Here is a 17,058-nt window from a genome sequence, read left to right on the forward strand (position 1 = left end):
CAGCTCGGGATACACTTCGCCGAACTGACCCTCTGTAACAGCTCGGGATACACTTCGCCGAACTGACCCTGTAACAGCTCGGGATACACTTCGCCGAACTGACCCACCTTGTAACAGTTCGGGATACACTTCGCCGAACTGACCCACCTTGTAACAGTTCGGGATACACTCGCCGAACTGACCTGTAGACACCTCCGAGCTCAAGACCGCCTCGCTCAGCACTTCGCATCACTTGGCACCGAAACCAAACAAGTCGTACCACGCCTGACACTAAGGAAGTTCGTGCCCAAGGGCGCCGCGCCTGACTGATTTGGGATCCGACGTTTGGCGGTAGCACCCTAAACGGCCACCTGCCACCGCCACTGACATCGCCATCTTCAGTTAGATGACGGTTAGGCAGTGACGGTTCTATCTCAGCAGAAAGGACGATGGCCGAATTGACAAGCACAAGGGTAATCATACTTGACCTGAAAAAGGCCCCGGGACGAGTGCACGAAGTGACTATAAGAGCCACCTGCCCCCCGACAACGGAGGTATGCAAACTTTGCGCTATCTGGTATTACCTTGCTTTTGAAGGATTCTAACTTGAGCTTCGGAGCCTCTACACCGGGTTCCCCCCGGAGCTTTCCCATCTCCTCCGTTTTAGGTTCCCTGCTACCCCGTTCGGAAGCAAGGCAGCAGACAGCTAAGACCAGTCGGATCGCGCTCCATCAATTGGCGTCGTCTGTGGGAAACGCTTCAAAAAGCCTCCCTCCAAACTTCAATAACCCCTTTTTCTTCAAAAAACCCAACACTCATGGCCTCCTCCAGCAACACCGGACGTGGCACGGAGACAAACGCCACCGAGGAGCAACTTCAGGTCCCCGCAGTGTGCGTTGGACAGTTCACCATCCCCCTTTCGGCGGATGGGATCCCCATCTTGAACGCGCCACAAGCAGTGGCACCCGTAAACCCTCCTACCACAACCGTCCCCTTTCCTCTCCCCATTGAGACAACCTTCACTGAACCAACTGCCGTCCCCCTGGCAGCTAGCCAAAACCGATTGGAGGACCTGATGCAGTGCATGTGGGCAATGCAAGCCCAAATGCAACAGTTCCAGCAACACCAGCTTCACCAGCACCAAGTGCTGCACAACATCTCCCAGTATCACTATCAACAGCAGTTCCCCCAATTGCCACTGAACCAACCACTACTTCCACCTCGCCACCCCGCTCCGAGGCCGGTCAAGGCCTCCCCGCAGGATGGGCACCCCTGCCAGGCGAAGGCCTCCCGGCCCCAGAACCACCCCAACAGCCAGGCCTCGTCCCCAGGCCGAAGGGAGAAAAATGTCATCCCCGCCTCGCAACCCGCAGGCGGGTCGGGAACCTCGCCCGCGAGGTCGTCACCCCGGCGCTCCAAGCCCGAGCTCCTGCTCACCAAAAATCGATTCAGCGCCCTGGCGGCAAACTACCAGCATTCCGGGCCCATCGAGTTCGGTAACACAGAGGCCAGCAGCGCCAGCACAAGGCCCGCTCAACGGCGAAGGCACCGGTGAAGTCACCGAACTGCCACCCGCGCCTTGTCGGAATTCAGAGGCAAAGACACGAGCTCGGACGAGGTAGGGGCTGCCCCGGCTCTCTCCGTTCCTTCCCCCCTCGCATCGGAACTCCTGGCGGTCCCCTTACCCAGAGACTTCAAGCTCCCACCTCTGGACAAGTACGACGGGTCCTTCGACCCCAACGACCACGTTGACGCCTTTCAGTCGCAAATGCACCTCGCCAGGGCCAGCGAATCGTGCATGTGCATGGCCTTTACCACCACCCTCAGGGGGTAGCCCGCACTTGGTACAGGAACCTGGCCCCTGGGTCGATAAAGTGTTGGGCCCAGTTCGTGCAAGTCTTCACCACACACTTCGTCACCAGCCGACGGTGCCCCAGAACAGAGGAAAGCATCTTTGGAGTGGTCCAAAGAGAAGGAGAATCTATTCGGGGCTACATCAAGCGGTTCAACGAAGCATGCTTGCAGATACCGCGGTTGGACCCCGTAGTGCAGATCGCGGCGGCCAAAAGAGGGGTGACGCACAAAGAATTCAAATGGCACATGGTAGCCAACCAGCCCGCGACCGTGGCCGAATTCCTCAAACTCGCGGATAAGTTGATGAGGACAGAGGAAGAAATCAACCAACGAACCGAAGGCGGGAACGAGAAAAGAAAGAGAGAATGCGAGCTCTCCAACCCGGTGAATGGAAAAAACCCGACCCGGGAGCCGAAGCCGAACCAGTCCTTCCGGGCCCCCCTAGCAGTTTGGACGGACTACACGCCGTTAAACACGAGGCGGACAGAGATCTTAATGACGATCAAAGACACTCCGTACGTTAAGTGGCCACCTCGCCTAAAGGGAAATCCAAACGAGAGAAACAAGAATTTGTATTGTAGTTTCCATAGAGACCATGGTCATAGTACCGAACAGTGTAATAACCTCCGGGACGAGATAGAGGGACTCATCCGTCGCGGATACTTGTGAAACTTTGTACAGCATAGCAATAAAGCATGTTGGCAAGGGGAGCACGAAAAGGATGCCCCCGAGTCTAGCAACAGACCTGCCGAATCATTGCAGAAGCAGCCTCCGGAAGAGAGGCCAATTCGGGGAACCATCCATGTAATAGTGGGAGGTTCGGTGGTAGCGGGGTGTACCTCGGCAGCAGCCTGGACTTCAGTTTGCGAAGCGGCCCTCGAAGAACGGAACCCCCCAAAGAGACCAAAGACCGAAGAACCAATCTTTTTCACGGAGGACGATGCGCGAGGAGTCCACTACCCACATGATGACGCGCTTGTCATTAAGCTAAGGATCAGCGACTTCGAGGTCAGGCGCGTACTCGTAGATTCGGGCAGCTCAGCGGACATCCTCTTCAAATCAGCATTTGACCAGCTGCAGATACAGAGGAGCGAGCTGAAGCCCGTGAACACTCCCCTGGTAGGTTTCAGCGGAGAGGAAGTCAGGCCCCTCGGAAAAGTAACTATCCCTGTGGAAGTCGGCACATGGCCTTGTGCGGTCAGACTCAACCATGATTTCTTGGTAGTCGCGACCCCCTCCCCATACAATTCCATAATAGGGCGGCCGATCATGCATATCCTACGGGCGGCGGTCTCCACCTACTATTTGGCCATGAAGTTCCCTACGGACTTCGGTATAGGGGTAGCGCGGGGCGACCAGTTCGAGTCCCGCAAGTGCTACATTGCCGCCCTGAAGGGAAAAACCAAGGCGGCCAACGACCTCAAATTGGAGCGGCCTGCGGAGCAAGGTGAGGAGCGAGCTTCGCCCACGGAGGAAACAGTCGCAATCCCGACTTCAGCTACGGACCCAGCTCGCACACTAAGCATCAGAGCTTCCATCGAAGACCCCCTACGAGCTGAACTGGTGAGTTTTTTACTTCAAAATTTAGATATTTTTGCCTGGTCCGCGGCCGACATGCCCGGCATTAGCCCCGGACTGATAACTCACAAACTTAATACTGACCCTGTAGTCAGACCCGTTAGACAGAAGAAACGCAACTTAGCCCCAGAACGCTGTATAGCGGTCGACGAGGAGGTCGAGAAGCTCCTCGCAGCAAACTTCATAAGGGAAGTCCATTACCCGAGTTGGGTGGCCAACCCGGTGTTGGTAAAAAAGGCAAGCGGCAAGTGGCGCATGTGCGTCGACTATACCGACCTGAACCGAGCTTGCCCGAAAGATTGCTTCCCCCTCCCCAGAATTGACCGCCTAGTGGACGCGACCTCGGGAAACGAGTTGCTAAGATTCCTGGACGCCTACTCGGGCTACAACCAAGTTAGGATGGACCCATCCGATGAGGAAAAAACCAGCTTCATAACCGAGTTCGGCCTGTATTGCTACAAAGTCATGCCCTTCGGACTAAAAAATGCTGGGGCGACTTTCCAAAGACTTGTAAATAAGCTATTTCGGCCCCTGATTGGTACGAAGATAGAGTGCTATGTAGACGACATGGTCGTCAAGACTCAGTTTTCACAAGAGTTAATACAAGACTTAGATTCTGTTTTCCAAATCCTGCGTCAGTTTAGTATGAAGTTGAACCCCAACAAGTGTGTCTTCGGCGTCACCTCGGGCAAGTTCCTAGGCTACATTGTCAATCAGCGCGGTATTGAGGCCAACCCGGACAAAATAAAAGCCATTCTAGATATGAAACCACCTCGGAAAGTAAACGGCCGCATAGCCGCTCTAAGCCGCTTCTTGTCTAAGTCAGCAGACCGCTGCCTACCCTTCTTCAAGGCAGTCAAAGGCAAAGGGTTCGAGTGGACCCAGGACTGCCAGTTCGCGTTCGACGAACTAAAAGGTTACCTCGCTAGTGTGCCAACCTTAGCCCGGCCCGAGGTGGGCGAGGTCTTAGAACTGTACCTCTCAGCGAGCGACGAGGCGGTCAGTTCGGTACTGATAAAGGAAACAGACCGGGTCCAACGACCCATATATTATGTTAGTAAAATTTTGCAGGGAGCAGAGGCAAGGTACCCGGAGATAGAAAAACTAGCATACGCCCTAGTAATAGCAGCTTGGAAACTCCGCCCGTACTTCCAGGCTCACACCGTCATCGTCCTAACTGACAAACCTCTTAGACAAGTTTTACTCAAACCCGAAGTCTCCGGTCGACTGACGAAATGGGCCATCGAACTCAGCGAGTACGACCTCCAGTACAAACCGAGAACCGCTATCAAGGCCCAAGCTTTGGCAGATTTTATCGCTGAGTGCATTTTCAGCCACGAAGCCCCACAGGTCGAGCCCGAGGTCCCCAGTTTCAGTGAACCCGGAGCTCCCTAGCCCATAGAGTCTGAACCCCGTGAAGTAGCAGCCAGTGTGGCATCTCTCCTAGTCAGGCGAAGCGCGAACTGGGATGAGGAGCCCTGGATCCTTCACGTGGATGGTTCCTCGAACCGGCAAGGCAGCGGAGCTGGAATAGTCTTGCGCGGCCCGAGCGACACAAAAGTAGAATACGCACTACGCTTTGAGTTCGCGGCATCCAACAACGAGGCAGAGTACGAAGCACTGATCGCCGGGCTGGACCTAGCGCGAAAGGTGAAGGCAAAACACTTGGTCATCTGCAGCGATTCTCAGCTCGTGGTAAACCAAGTTACCGGCGAATACGAAGCACGTGATCTCTCCATGATCGCATATTTGGCCAAAGTAAAAGAAGCCCTGCTCAACTTCCGGTCACACATCATCAGGCAAATCCCGAGGTCAGAAAGCACTGAGGCCGACGCCCTGTCCCGGTTAGCCAGTACGAGTCACAACAATATGAGAACTGTGTACATAGAGGACTTACCTCGGCCTAGTATTCTCGGGGGGACAGAGGAGGTCGCTCCCGTCTTCGAAGCAGAGCCAAGCTGGATCGATCCACTCGTGAGCTTCTTGATAGACGGAACCCTCCCTGCTGAACGCAATGCAGCCAAGAGGGTGCAGCGCCAGGCGGCTAGATACGTCATAATAGACGAACGGTTATACCGACAGTCGTACATGCTCCCCTATTTGCGTTGCCTGCGACCTACCGAAGCCGAGTTCGTACTCCGTGACACTCATGAAGGCCTATGCGGCGGACACTTGGGGGGCAGAGCACTCGCCCAAAAGGCACTTTGACAAGGATACTACTGGCCAACGATGAAGGCAGAAGCTGTCGAGCTCGTCAGAAAATGCGACAAGTGTCAGAAGCACGCTAACATCCACCATCAACCTGCCTTCGACCTCAAATACCTCGCCAGCCCGTGGCCCTTTGCACAATGGGGCATTGACGTCCTAGGGCCATTCCCACCAGCAACAGGCGGAAGAAAATTCTTAGTTGTTGCGGTAGATTATTTTATGAAGTGGATAGAAGCCGAACCTCTGGCAACTGTTACGGCTCGAAACATACAGAACTTCTTTTGGAAGAACATAGTATGTCAGTTCGGGTTACCTCGGGTTCTAATCTCCGACAATGGAAAACAGTTCGAGGATATCAAGTTCCAAGAGTGGTGCCAGAACATGGTGATTCGGCAAAATTTCACGTCAGTCGCGCACCCGCAGGCAAACGGTCAGACGGAAGTAATGAACAGAGCCATCCTGCACGGACTGAAAGCACGTCTGGATCGAGCTAAGGGATTGTGAGCCGAAGAGCTACCAAGTGTCTTATGGGCTCACCGAACGACCGAAAAAGCAGCCACGGGAGAAACCCCCTTCAACCTCGCCTACGACACTAAAGCAGTGATCCTGGCGGAAATCGAAATACCAACGTTGCGATTAGAAACATACGACGATCGGACGAACGGAGACGAGTTACGCACCAACCTCGACCTACTGGACGAGGTAAGGGACCTCGCGCACATCCGAACAGCGGCATACCAGCAGCAGGTAGCTCACTACTATAATAGCAGAGTAAAGAAATGAAGCTTCCGAGTCGGCGACCTGGTCCTCCGTAAGATTATGGTGCCCGAACCTGGCATCGGCAAGCTTGGACCTAATTGGGAAGGGCCCTATAAAGTAAAAACAATGCTCGGGGGCGCATACAAACTCGAAACCTTGGAAGGCAAACGAGTACCTCGAACATGGAACATCATGAACTTGAGGCGATACTACCTATAAACCACCTAGCGAAGTGGACGAAATCAGGTCCTATGTGCCACAAGGCAAGCCGAGGAACTTTGGCGTAGACAGCACATTATCAGCTCGGCAAAAAATCAGTTCGCGGCATAAAAGACCACAGAAATTTAAAAACCCGGCAAAGAAACAGCTCGGGGAAGATGAGCAAGGGGAAAAAAACACTCCATTGCAAGAAACAGTACATTGGCAAAAAAAAAAAAATTTACATGCCCGGAGCCACTTCTTCGCCATCGGAAGGCACTTCAACAACACCCGAAGGCCCTGCCTCTCCTTCAGAGTCCGGCTCGCCATCGACAGCATTGGCCATCTCCTGAGTTATACGCGAAGTGGTTATGGCACTTACATCGAGGTTGGGGTACGTATTCCGGATCATCCACCGGCTCAACTTGAACCCCCTCCTGTAAGAGTCCACCATCAGATCGTCAAAACGCGGGGAGGCAATGTAGTCTTCAACTGCCTTCTTCTTGGCGTCTTCAATGCCTTGGGAAAAATTTGTGTTCTCTCCCTGATGTCCTCCTGAAGATATTCAACTTGATGCTGTAAATCTAACTTCAAGTCCGCCATATGCTTGACAACTACCCCCATGGCCTCAGCGTCATGCTGAGACCTCGCCTGTCTGGCCATCGTGACGCGAGCAGCCTCTTCAGTAGCATAAGCAGCCGCCTCAGCAGCCTGGGTATTTGCCTCTACAGCATGGAAGGCTTCTTCAGCAGCATGAGCGGCAGCCTCAGCAGCTCACGCCTATCGCGAGCTCCTCTCCACTTGGGCCGCCAAGGCATGAATCGAAGAATTCACCTACCAAAAGAAACAAGTGAGCAAATGACAGCAGAAGCAACATAATGAAAAAGGAAGACAGAATCTAACTTACCACCATGGCATGTGTTACGGCGCGGCAAGCGGCCTGATTCAAGGGAAGATCGGTCCACGCCGCGACCTCCTCGGGGAAAGTAGCGTTCCTACTCTTCTGAAGAGCGTAGTTCGGCGTCAACACGCTCCTAAACTCCCCTTGAGCTCCCGAGCCTGAAGGCCTAGCCCGCGTATGAGCAAACCTGGAGTGAGCAGGAGCACTTGAGTACGCAGGAGCGCCCATATGAGTGGTTTCAGCGTAAGGCGCCCCGACAGTCTCGTGCACCGGTGGAGTCACTTTGGGCTCCCTGGGCAGATCCTCTGGCGTATGGTTTGGGGCTTGGGGCTCCTCATCCAGGGGCAGCCGGTACGAGTTCGCTTGGTGACCCGCTTCCTCCTCTTCATACCTTGGAACAAAGCAAGCAAGAAACCGCATAGCTAGAAACCTACCCGAACTCAGGCCAGCTGCAATAAGCTTGGCCTCCGTTAAGTAGTGGTGGCACTTTAAGCCTTGCTGTGCCCATTGCCGGAGACCCTTCACCGTCTCTTTATCAAGAGTTACGCCCAAATCGGGAGCGGCCTCACCCCACCCGGTCTAAAAGGGCCATCCTTGTGCACTTCACACGCCGAAGTAGTCCCGCTTCCAAGCCGGGACCTTATTAGGAAGATCGTGCAGAAGCTTGAAACCCTAGCGAGGAGAAAGGTAATACGCCCGTCTCCCCCCAAGAAGAGAACCCGCCTGTCTCTTGAGCATCAAGATAGAGGAGAATATCTCTAAGTCTAAGGGAAAGTTCTGCTCGCAAAAAAGGGAAATTGTCCCCACCAGGTTCCGAATAGAGTTTGGATGAAGCTGGCCAATGGTGACACCGAAGTGGTTTATGACTTCGACGAGAAGGGGATGGAAAGGAAGTTGCAACCCTGCAGCGAGCTGCTCTCGAAAAATCATGATCTCGTCGGGACCGTGTTCCCAAGGAAAGCTACTCGAAGGAGTAAAATATGTGTACCCCCCAGGAAGATTGTAAGACAGTAGTATGGATTGAAGCCCCTCAGGCGTCATGGTCGAAGGGCCAAACCGGTCTAGCATCCAACCTCGGCGGGAGGTAGACGCCAAACTGCCCGAAGCGACTCGACCTACTGGTTCGTAATCCTCAAACTCCACCTCAGGATCACTGAGGCAGTCTAGGGACACGGCTCGGTTGGTGGAACCTACATCGGCCCTACTCGAAGAATCGTCTGAGCTATCAAAGCTAGACATTGGGGAAAAGACGAATTCAAGAAAGTACTCACCGGAAAGTTTGAAGAAAAACCAAAGAACCGTGAAGACTGTATAACCAACCTTGACGCGAGCTGGAAAAGACTTGGACGCGAGCTGAAAGGTTGGACGCGAACTCAGTAGACAAACCGCAGAAGTGACAAAACAACCGGGGTCCCCCACTATTTATAGCTACAGTAACCAAGAATCGACCGTGCAGACCGAAGACGATCCGACGGTCCACGTTCTTACCGACCGCACAACCCTTAAGGTCGAGACGTGATTGGCGCACGTCTTTCCGAAAAAAGCGAAGCGTCAGCGCATGTCTTTTTGAAACCGACGTCACTTCGACACACGTCTTTTCGAAACTGATGCGCCGCACGTCTCCCTGACAGTCGCCCGTGCACGTACAGCAGTGGCGCGCCTTTTTGAAATGACCCGCTGTCATGTCCCAGCGGCGCGAATTGGTTTGAAATTTAAAATGCGTTGTCACAACCACCAGCATTCTTAAGCACGTTTCCAGCCTTCTCGGAAACCGAAAGAACCCTAGCAAAAGCGTCTCGTGCAGTGAAGGTTCGAATGACGGGACAAATCCACCTGCTACCTCGCGAAAACTCCCCGCACCATGGCAAGACCCCTGGCGCAAGGAGTGGGGGGAAATTGATGAAGGAAGATTTGGCCCGACCTCTCTATTATGTGACACGTGGCAGATAAACCCTAGCACTTACTGGCCGAAACCCTAGCATATGGTCTGAAACACACCTCCTATTTAATCCATAACAGATACCATGCACTGAAATCTCTTACCTTATCGCTGAAGTAACACCCATACGAGCAGGAAAGCAGTCCACACATGACAGTCGGTGCACACACAACAACCACACACAACAACCACTGCCCACACAGTTTGGCCCTCTATTCTTCCTCTACTAGGAGAGGGCAATCTCAGAAATCACAGCAACCGACCACATACGACCTGATTGGAGGCATAAAGACCTCCAAGGGAAGAGGGCGATCACTCCTTTTCAGCCCTTTCCCTTATCTCCAATCGAACACAGAAAAAAAAAGAGGAAAACCCTAGATAGGGTGCGCAGAGAATGAACCCTAGGCAAGCAGAAATCTAGGCAGATTCAAGAAGCTCTGATACCATGATAGAATTCAGGTCTGCATTAGAGTTCGGCCTGACTGAGTTCAGTTATGTAGAAGAAGAAAAGGTGAGAGAGAGAGAGAGAGAGAGAGAGAGAGAGAGAGAGAGAGAGAGAGAGAGAGAGAGAGAGAGAGAGAGAGAGAAGGGAGAATTCTAGTTCGAACTGAAAGAGTCAACTTGACTTCTCCCAGTCGGCCAGTAAGTATTTATATTATTATTAAAACATAACTAAAAAGACCTATGTGCCCTTACTTAAGTTAAGAGCACTTGTTCCAACACAACCTTACAGATCGACAACATTAATCAAGGTATAAAGACAGAAATACCCCTCCGCTAACAAGAAACTATAATAAAATCCCTACCATTGTTAAGGATTTTCATCAAATGGTTTTTACCCGATTTGATACAAATATTAAGTGTTTTAGGAGGGAGTATGTTAATTTTTCATTGACCTGTTATTTTACTATGGCGTCATTCATTAAATATCCTGTATCTTTATCTAACAGTAGAATGGTGTTGTTGAGCATAAGACATTTGTTAGAGTTTTCTCGAGCCTTCCTCATTAGTGTGCATGTTTCAAAACTGTTTTTCAAAGGTAGTTCTTTCTGCATCTTATTTTATTAGCTGGATGCCCTTTTGTTTTATTAAATTTCAGATTCCATATCAACTTTTTGTATCTTGAATATCCTGCTTTTCTCTTCCTCCAAAGTATTTTATTGTGTTCCTTTAACATGTTATTGGTCCAGGTCTTTCTGAACTTGATACTTGGGCTATATGGTGTGTCATTATTGGTCATGCTTCTACTTAAAAAGGGTATCATTCTATCATGTTAAAGATCTTGTATCTAATAAAACATTTTTTACTATAGATGCCACCTTTTGGGAGTCGATTCTGTTTTTTCTTTCCATCTAAGATATTTCTACAGAAGAAGAATAACTGCTTGGAAGAAATGTATTTGACACCTCCGCCTTCATTTGTCTCCTATCTTCTTCTTACGTTTGTCAGTTTTGCATCCACCTTGTTTTACATACTAACTTTTGAAACAAGTGGGCAGAACCATGGGTTTGTAGAAGTTGAATTTTGATGGTAGCAGTGTTGAAAATCTGAGGCCATCTGGTTTTAGGGGCATTTTGAAATGAGGAGGGTAATGTAGTGGTTTTAGACTTGGGTCCAAGTGGTGTTGGGGACTCTCAATAATAGCTGAGTTGACAGCGGCTGTATTTGGAGTGCAGAAAGCTGTGGAAATGGGTGTTTCCAGCTTAATCATAGAAGGTGATTGAGTGATTCAAAAGTGATAACTAGCTGCTTGACAATTGTTGAAAATGCTAATTGGGTCTACAGTAATCTGTGGAAGAATTTGATTAATCACTTCATATTAATGTATGACAGCCCAGGGAGACCTAAGGACTTGGAGTGGATAGTGGAGGGTGGAAGATAGTGTCTTACTGGAATCTTTGGAAAAAGGATTTGAGGCCCAAGAAGTAAAAAATGCAATCTTCTCCATGGATCTATTGAAAGCCCTTGGGCTTGATGGTTTTATGATGGCCTTCTACCAAGACTGCTGGGAGATAATTGGAGAGGATTTGTTGGAGGTTTTTGAAGAGTTCTATGTGAGAGGAAAATTTAATTCGGGAGCAAATGCAACTTTTATTGCCTTGATTCCTAAGAAGAAGGACACTATCCATCCTGTAGAGAACACTGATGTGGACCGCACTGCTGTGGTCCCCACTGTGTTTGTATGGCAGCACATTATATATTTTTTGTTTGTTATGTCAGTGTTAGTTGGTAGTTATTTCAGTTTGTTGTTACAACTTGTTATTCCAGCTTTATTATTAGTTTATTTGCCTTGTAAGCAATAAGGGAAATTCAGCCCTTTTACAATTAGTCAACATATAAATATTAAGAGTGGGTCGGCAGATCTGAATTTTTCGACCCTCTCTCTCTTTTCTAAAAAACCCTTCGTGTGTTTTTGCTTTTCTCCCTCTCTTCTTCTTTTTTCTTCTTTTGAAATTCTTTTCTTTTACTTGATCAACTACTTGGTATCAGAGCAAGGATTAGGGTTTCTCATGTGAGTCTTATCCAGCCAACCACATGAGAGTTGCCTAGGGCTGGAAGACTAAGAAGGAAGATCGGCTGATTCTTGGAGGCTACTGGTAGTGTGCGGCTACTACTAAGAAGATTGTAGAAGGTTGGGAGAGTTCCAGTAGTCAGGAAGAATTAAAAAGGGCTTCGGATCCCCAAGATTAGGGTTCTGCATCAGATAGAAGGTGGCGGCCAGAGATCTTCTTTCATAAAGTAAGATTTTTTTTTTTGCTTGAGAATAACCTTGAAAGAACCATCTTGGTCTATTCTGAGAGGTGCGGCTGGAAAACCTTTTTTTTCTTTTTAGGGTTTTGAGAGAACCTAAAAGTTCAGAACTGTCGGTTTCAGATCAAATCTGAACTGGGTTCTTACAGAATTCTGTTTTTCCCTTGTTTGTGGAAGACCTAGGCCGGCTGTTATCGGTTGTTTGGGTGCTGTTTTCTATTACAACAGCTTCAAAAGTTTTTATTACTAATTCTTAACCAAGAATGGAGTTCAAGAATCAGGGGAAGGTGCTTTTGGGACTAGCAGTTCTGGTAATCTGTTTGAGAATGCATTTCAGATTACAACTGTGAGGTTTGATGGATCAAACTATTTAGAATGGGCCCAATCGGCCATGATGGCTATTGGGGGTAGAGAAAAACTTAGCTACCTATTGGGAGATGTGAAAGAACCATCTAAGGAGGACCAAATGTATACCAAATGGGTTCAGGAGAATTATTTGGTTATGACATGGTTGTGCAACTCTATGCAGCCACATATAAGTCGAAACTATCTGTGGGCAAAAACAGCCAAGGAAATCTGGGATGTCATGAAAGAGACCTACTCCCAACCCCTTAATGTTGCTAGGGCCTATGGATTGAAGTGTGAGGTTAATAACCTTAAGCAAGGAGAGAAACTAGTCTCCGTTTACTTTTCTACTTTGAAATCTTTGTGGCATGAAATTGACCACCTAGAAACACTTGACTGGAAAAGTCAAAAGGATGCACAAACTCATAGAAAGCAGGTTGAGACTAATAGGGTTTTTGAATTCCTAGCTGGTCTGAACTCTAATTATGATATTGTGAGACAACAAATACTATCAGGGACGGTGTGACCTTATCTCAAGCCTACTCATTGGTGCATAGTGAAGAGACTAAGAGAAAGGTTATGATGCAACATCAGCCCTTCCCCCCAGCCTTGGCAGTAGTTAAACCTAAGTCTGGGGGTGATACAGAAAGGGATATGAAGAAGGAAGATAAACGGGATCTAGTGTGTGAACATTGCAAGAAACCTAAGCATATTAAAGACACATGTTGGAAGCTGCACCCTCATTTAATCCCAACAAAACTGAGGAACAAAAGGGGTAATGCTCATATGGCTGTTAATACCGATTCTGCATCCTCATTGGGCACAAAAGGCACGCCTCTAGACACCTTAACTGCTGTTAGGGCTGCCCTAACATAGTTGGAATAGGAAGTTGGGAATTCAGCTCAATCATCTTAGTCATCATCAAGTAAAAACTAAGTACATGAGTTTTAAGGTGCAAAGAAAACAAAGTTCAATGCCAATGCTTTAAGTGGTAGCATGTCCATAAGCTTGAGTCTCAGGGTTATATTGGCCATCATTAATGAGGCATTGGATGGTAGACACAATAAGCTTTCTGTTTAAAATTATTCAGATTCGCAGGACGCTTCCAAGGCAACAAATGAAAGTATCCTTTTTCGACCAAGATGGGCAAAAGTTGGGAAGGTTGGCAAGGTAGAGGACTGAACTTCTTCACTTCTTTCTTGGATGGTTGAGGCGGTGGCATAGGATTCAAAACAAAAACTGGTGGTGTTGCCCCTAAATGGGAGATTAGCCAATAAACTTTGAAGGTTAACGGGTTCACTGCTTTTCGAAGTTCTTCGATCTCTTGTTGGATTTTGACTTGATCTCTGTTAGGTGAGGTCATCTTTCCCATTGGGAGCATTAGACTTTAGATGGAATGTTAACATGTATGCAATGAATGCAAAGATGATGCAAGCAATGCCTAGACTATCTAGGTTCGTACCTAGAGGGTGTCTAGATGGATAACCTAGGGTTTAGATGATGATACTAAAATGTGTTTATTTGAGAGTCCTAAGGTTTTATTTTTATCTAGTCTTCTGAGTCACACCCAAACTCCACTGCCTAGGCTGCCTACGTACCCCTTGTGAGGAATCAGACTAGTTGTAGTTCTTGAAAATGTTACAAATTTGATTACATATGTTTGAAGTTGATTAGATCTTGGATGTTGACTTTGAGACAAGTCCAATTATTTGTCAATTGCCCTAGTCCTTGGTGATAAGAACAATACTCACCCAACTTGGAGCTCTTTGGTAGGGGATTGGGAATTGCTTTAGGTGACACAAGTTTTAGATATCCACTCTTAACTAGTCGAGGAAGCAATTGAGACTACTTCTAGTTAAAGTTCGACATTTCTGTGTTGAAGAGGAATGTTGATGTATGGTGGCAACTACAATAGGTTTTTTTATCTGAACTAGTGGATTTGTGGATGCATAGTCAATTTTCTTGTACTTAACTCCCCATTCAATGTGCACACCAACTTCTTGCAATCGATGAAAGTCTTGGAAAACTTGTCCTATGTCGTCCTAAGGTGTTTTAGATCAACAAAACTATTCACCAATTTGCTCCATGTCCTCCGGGTGTCTAGGTTGAGTTGAGTATACCAATCCGAAGAGGATCCTTTTAGGATCTTATATCCAAGCTGAACATGTCCGTACTTGTGGAATTTTTGGATTTTAACCTTTTTAGGAATGTTTAGGTTATGTTGAGTGTACTCAATTATTTTTTTGGTTAGGATGCTCGTGTGTTCTTCGTGTCCTCCTTCATCCTAGCCAACTTTTCATGGTAGAGTACAACCGACAATTCTTGTTCGGTTGATGAAAGGCTTGCTCCATGACGATCCTGAAAGGGTTCTTTTCGGTTTCAAAGAGATTTGAACTTTTGTTTGATTTGTGTTGTGTCTTTTTGTTTTACTCTATTGGAGCCAGACTATGTTAGACAGTGTATGCCCTTAGCTCCAGTCAACTTAATGTACATTATGACATTTATTGTAAATGAATAAAGTACATATTTGATTCATGTTATATTGGTGTTTTTCCGTGTAATGCCCTTAAACTGGAAACTTATGAGACTCATGTTAGTTTAAAATCTTCACAACCATTGGATAGATCTAGGGAGATTTATCCTACCTAGGCTGACACTAATGTACTGCCAAGTTGGTTGGGGTGGCTGGTCTTAGCTACCAGGGTGAGACCTGAGGTACATGCAATGTGGGTTTTCTTGAAACCCTGAACCAGACCAAATTCTAGTATTGCCCTGGACCTTGGAGATAGATGGGCAAAACTGGAATGTTACACCTGACCCCTAGACTCGATTATGGTACTGCACTAGGTGTCGGATTGGGTTATCTTTGATATGCCAATCAATGGGATCCTTAGAGGGGGTCAAAACCTAGGTATGTTGGGACAGTCCGAGAATTCACCTAAGTGGGTGATTATAGTGACAAAATCAGCCCCATTGTCAGACAAAGTGAATGATCGAGGAATGCACTCTCTTTGATGGAAACCTAAACTGCTAGTAGTTGATTTCAAATTTATTAAAGTTTGTTTTTGCAAAATTTATTTATATAGAGATATACATGTATATTACAATTTCACAAAATGTTTGCAAAAGGTTTTAATTCCCGGGATCCATGTGAGTAGAGAGTGCAACACTGTACCTTGTAGCTGAGGGAGATGTCCTCTCTTGTCGGGTAGTGTATGATCATTAAGCGCTGAGAGGTTAAGTGTAAGACCATTTAGGGATAATAAACCTGATGGGCTAATCTCACATCTGCCCACAGTCCTTGGGCCTTCATAAGATGGCTGGATTTAATGACAATTTAGTGTACATGTTGGTCCCGTTAAGAGCCCATACTAATGGACTCAGGGGTTCACTGTATTCAGTAGTGAATTCGGCCATGTGGCTTATGTGGAGATCAATGATAGGGTCCCACGCCATACAAAGAGAGCCAAGCTAGCCAGCATTAAAGGAAGTGAGCCTGAAAGCTTAATGGGCCTAAAGCCCAATTCGAACTGGGTTAATTGGATTAATTAAATAGGGGTGAATCTGGGTATGGATCAGCGGATAAGGATAAAAGGATAACTCTTATCCACTTAAAGAGTCCAGATCCAAGTAAAGGTTTGGATTAGGAAATTTCTAATTCGATTAGAAGTATTTGATCTTGATCTCTAGATAAGATAAGGGATTATCCTTATCACTTAAAGAGTTCAGATCCAAATAAAGATTTGGATCAAGAAACTCCTAACAAAATTAGGATATTGACTCTTTAAGGTCTATATAAAGGAGGAGGGCGAACTGGAATATACATACATAGTTCTACTGCTTTCTACTTCCAGTTCTCTCTCTCTCTCTGCTCTTGGTGCCTTACCCTATTTGATTTCCACCACTTAGATTGATCAAGATTGGATCTTGATATTGTTTCTTGGTGGAAGAAATAATGAAGCTGTGCTCACTACCTTGCTTGATTCTTGTTGAAGAATCTGAGGTTCTTGCTGAAGAACCACTTACTGATCCTGCCTCACCCTAAGTTGTGTCATTTTCAGTGGATGAAGGATTTGGTACCTTCTTTGCGCGTGAACACCTACATTGGGAGGAACTTTTTGTGTGGATTCTGTATCTAGTATTCCTCTCCCTAATCTTGGTTTCAGATTTGGTCCGGTTTGTTTCAAGAACGAACCTTGAAAAATACAATTTTTCTAAATCAGGGAATATGATTCCCAGATGGGAGAAAGAAATTTTTGACATTTCGCTCAACCACCTCGCATGGTTCGGCCATCCATTTGATAGATCTCCCATCCCTTCAATGGCATCAGAGCCAGGTTCAAGCTTGAACCAAATCTAGACCAGATCTGAACCTATGCGCAAGTTTTCTACTTTTCTAAGAAATCGGTTCTCAGTTATGGGCATGTAGATCTGAAATTAATTCTTTATTATTTTTTAATAATTATGGAATGGTTTTGTAATTATTTCTTGAATTCTTGGGCTATCGTGTGATGGAGATCGAATTCTTTAAAGGTGGCAGGATTTG

The sequence above is a fragment of the Nelumbo lutea genome, chromosome 1, assembly GCF_056320005.1.
Source record: "Nelumbo lutea isolate HS-2025 chromosome 1, American lotus-T2T, whole genome shotgun sequence".
In the NCBI taxonomy this organism is placed as follows: domain Eukaryota; kingdom Viridiplantae; phylum Streptophyta; class Magnoliopsida; order Proteales; family Nelumbonaceae; genus Nelumbo; species Nelumbo lutea.